Source organism: Silene latifolia, chromosome X, assembly GCF_048544455.1.
Source record: "Silene latifolia isolate original U9 population chromosome X, ASM4854445v1, whole genome shotgun sequence".
Classification (NCBI taxonomy): domain Eukaryota; kingdom Viridiplantae; phylum Streptophyta; class Magnoliopsida; order Caryophyllales; family Caryophyllaceae; genus Silene; species Silene latifolia.
In genome coordinates, this window is record NC_133537.1 from 273,489,707 (window position 1) to 273,494,374 (window position 4,668).

General features: G+C 41.0%; 1 non-coding gene across 1 annotated transcript; it reads right to left on the minus strand.

Annotated features, from left to right (window-relative positions):
- Nucleotides 1-1,242: 1,242 nt before the first annotated feature.
- LOC141625794 (small nucleolar RNA R71) lies at nt 1,243-1,349 on the minus strand. Its single transcript, XR_012535548.1, has one exon. It is a non-coding gene; the product is annotated as a small nucleolar RNA R71 (small nucleolar RNA).
- Nucleotides 1,350-4,668: the final 3,319 nt, after the last annotated feature.

Genomic DNA, 4,668 nt, shown 5'->3' on the forward strand with positions numbered 1-4,668 from the left:
TTTCAATGAGACTTGTAAGACATAACCCAACTCGAGTCTCATTAGACCATGCATGTTGTTGAGTAGGGAAGATTAAGTCGACTTGTAGGTGTTATACAATCTAATCGATTCGGCTCCGGGACCCAAACTTTCCTAGGATTGTAAGATATAACCCAACTCAATCCATCACAACAATAATTGCTTGCTTATAATTTGAGAACATGTTTGTATGATCAATTCCCATGATTCCCCTATGATCCCATGACACCCTAGTGCTTTTTAATCAATTGTTTACACCCCTTTAATTCATCTTGCTTGTTTATTTTCATTGCTATTTTAGTTTAGTGACCTTCTACATCAACCCAATTTGTGACACCCCTTAGACACCACTAGTTGCAATAGAAATCTCATTTCAATACCCGTCCCTTGGGATCCGACCCTTACTTGCCTCTTTACTAATTGTAGAGTTGTTTGTGAAGCTATAAATTGTGTTTTGATTCGGACGTGACCCAACGACCACACCTTTAATTGTGAACACGAAACGGACCGATCAAAAATGGCGCCGTTGCCGGGGACGGTGTTTACTTGATTTAGATTTCTTTTTATTGTTATTAGTTGTGTCTTTCTTCGCCTTAGGGAAGTAAAACTCCTCAAGGTTTGTTCTAATTGTTTTCGAGTTGTTTGATATTTTGCATGTCTAGAAGGTCTCAAGGTGATTTGTTGCCTTCTGACCGTGAAATTGAAAGAACCTTGACGAACAATAGGAGATTTGTTAGGAGGAATTTGAGAGGTATTAGTGAGATTGTTCAACCCACTAGTGAGTTCATCAACCCTTTCGCAATAGAAGGAGAGGAGAACCCATTACACAATACCCCACAAAATCCACCTACAATGCCTAAATTCTCGTCACACTCCGTACCCACCTAGGAGAATCTACCAAATGGTACTCCTACACCGCAACATCTAACCGGAAATTTTATTGCCAAGTCCGCCTTCATCCAATTAGTTTAAAGGAGCCAATTTGGGGGGGTGCCTAGTGAAGACCCTCATTCTCATATGGAAACCTTTTGCGACTATTGTGATGCAATCTCTCAAACGGGTGTGACTCAAGACCAAATTAGATGGGTCTTATTTCCTTTTTCTCTAATCGGCACCGCGAAGCAATGGTTGAAGGGCCTTGACAAGGCCACCCTCGGAATAGATTCTTGGAAGAAGTTGGCTCTAGCTTTCTACAAAAAATTCTACCCACCGGAAAAGACTAACATGCTAAGAGCTCAAATTACGGGTTTTAAGCAAAGGGATGAAGAATCTTTGTATGAAGCTTGGGAGCGGTTTAAGGGAATTTGTCACTCATGTCCTCACCATGGACTTAGCGAATGGTTTTTGGTACAACAATTTTGGAACGGTTTATATGAGGATTCAAGGAACATTCTCAATATGGGATCAAATGGAATGTTCACCGAAGTTGATGACAATCAAACATGGAACAATATTGAGGAAATGGCGGCCCATAACTCACAATATAGTAGACCTTGCAAGGCTACTAGAGGAGGAAAGCATGAAGTGGACTCCGTTACTCAATTAGGTGCTCAACTTAGTGCTCACATTGACACAATCAACTTGAAGTTTGAACAAGCTATGGCTAGACTTGAAGAAAACTCAAAATCATCAAAGCATCATGTTAATGCCATGACGGCATCCTCATCAATCCCAAGTGGGATATGTGATAATTGTGGAACTTTGGGACATGACCAAGGTGAATGTAGGGGAACAAATGAACAAGTGAATGCTTTCCAAGCATACAAGAGTGGTACCCCTTATTCCAACTATTACAATGAAAACACCAAATTCCATCCAAATCTCTCATACAGAAGCCAAAATGTTCAAAACCCTCAAACAACATACACTCCACCACCCATGAGAAACCAAAATCAAAGACCCTTTTTCAATCAAAACCAAGGTTACCAAAATCAAAATCCATACAATCACCAAAATGACCAAGGTTTTGATGTCCAAAAAGCGGTCCTCCAAATGCAAAAGAATCAACAAGAATTTTTCACTCAAATGCAAAAAGATAGCCAAGCAAAGGAAGCCACCATCAACAACATCCTAGCTCACACCAAGATGTTGGAAACACAATTGACTCAACTAGCATCTTCAAGCTCACAAAGACAAAAGGGGCAATTACCACCTCAAAGTAATCCCCCTAGACATGAAACGGTTAGTGCCATTCACTTGAGAAGTGGTACAAGGTATGAAGCACCGAAGAAGCAAGTTGAGGATGAAGTTGTGGAAGCTAGTGAAAAGGAAGAAATTGTGCAAAACTCCAAAGATGGAGAATCATCCAAAGAAGAAAGTTCAAAGAAAAATGAAGACAAGGTCAAGGAGAAGGAGCCCATTGTGATTAGACTTCCTTTTCCAAGTCGTCAAGCCAAGCCCAAATTTGATGATCAACTTGGAAAGTTCATGGAAATTGTGAAGAATTTGGAAGTCTCAATTCCTTTCACGGAATTAATCAATCACGTGCCGGCTTATGCGAAATACATGAAAGATATCCTCACAAAGAAGAAGTCGATCCGGAAACTTGAGACTATCGCCTTCACTAAGGTGAGTAGTGCAATACTTCAAGGGAGTTCACCTCCAAAATTAAAGGATCCGGGAAGCTTCTCAATACCGTGTACCATTGGCGACACAACGATCAACAAAGCCTTATGTGATCTAGGGGCTAGTGTGAGTGTCATGCCGTACTCGGTGAGTAAAAGGTTGGGGATGGGAGAGCTTAAATGCACCAACATCACACTCCAAATGGCCGATAGATTGACGAAGACACCATTAGGGATATGGGAAGATGTCCCCGTACGAATTGGGAAGTTTTTCATCCCAGTGGACTTTGTCATTGTTGATATGGAGGAAGATTCCAACATTCCAATCATTCTAGGAAGACCTTTCCTACACACCGCGGGTGCGGTGATTGATGTGAAACATGGTGAGCTCACTCTAGAAGTGGGAGATGAAAGCATAACTTTTAATCTTGACAAGACTATGAGAGCTCCTCGTTTTCATGAACCATGTTTCATGATTGATCATTATAGCCGAAAGGATGAGAGGAAGAAATCGGAACTCCAATGGAAGAAGAAAATTGAAGATGCTCCATTCAAAGAGCAAGTGAATTATGACAAGGAGAGCTTGCCAAGCTCATCAAAATCAATCAAGGAAGAAGAGAATGGCCTCATTGGCCAAGAGAAGAAATTGGGAGAGTTGTCTCCATCTAATCAAGAGATTTTCAATGATCAACTTAATGAAGTTTGTGGTCTTTGGGACAACGAATTTGAAGGGATTTTTAATCCCTACATTGGTAATGCCATCGATCAAGACCGACAACAAGGGCCAAGGTCTATTGAAGACCTGTACCATGATAATGAACAAGCTTTCGATTACTTTTTCAAGGTGTTGAGCAACATCAACAACACCTTGGACATGCCCCCTTGACATCTCATCAAGAATGAGAGTTTGGTGGAGTCCTCCCTAAACCACCACTTGTAAATATTTCTAACTCCCTAACTTACATTTCAATTCTTGTATTGCATTTTTTGTCATCTTTGGATTTTTTTTATTTACTTTGATCAAGATAATTGTCATGTTTGAGAGAAGTGAGGGAGGGACTAATAATTTCAATTGATGTGTAGTGCTCTAGCTTAGTATGGGGATGGCAATTGCCTAGGCTATCCATGCCTTAGTAGTGCCCCCACAATGAAGAACACAAGATTTGAAGAAGAATGGAAGAATGGTAAGGGATATGCATTGTACACGGATGGAACTGAATCCGGGTACAAGGGGTCGAATCCGAACGGATTCCAGAGAATCCGCCCGTCTTCAGTAATCCGAGCGTACTGGGTTGAAGACGCACGACTTTATAAGCTGAGATTTTGGAAGATTTTTTTACTGTAAGAGAATCCGGGCGTCTTGGAATATAATATGCCCGTCTCTTCAAATCCGTCCGTCCTGGACTGAAGACGCCCGTCTTCTCTGCTGAGGAAAACAAGAAAAATTTCCTGGACTGAAATCCGTCCGTCTTCAGGCAAATCCGCCCGTCCCGTATCAAGCAAATCCGAGCGTATTCCACAGAATCTGCCCGTCTTTAGGCGAGTTTTATAAAACCCAGAAAGAGCAAAATCCGCACGGATTGCCCCTGCAGTTCGAAAATTTCGGTCTTTATAAAATCCCTCCCACCTTCATTCATTCATTCATTCATTCATAAACACTACCCACAACATCAAAACCCTCACCCTCTCCATCACAAAAACAAAGTCCCTCAACTACATTCACCAAAAACAAATCAAATCATCCTTCTAACAACAAATCAATCACTCCTTCTTCAATAAAAATCAAAACCAAGCACAAAATCTTCAACCTTTGAGTCTATTTTTGATTTCATAAAGGCAAAGACTTTCACCTTTAAATCGATTTGGGTACACTACAAATTGAAGATTTTCCATTCTTTTCTTGGTTAGTTCATCAATGGCAAGGACTAAGGGAGCAACAAAGGCAACAAAGGCACCAAAGGCTAAGGCACTCTCACAAAGGCAAAAGGCTCTTCAAGCAAAGAAAGCATTGGCTATGGTGGTAGAACCACCAAACTTGGAAGTGCAACAACAACAACAACCTTCTATGGGAGCAACAACACCTTCT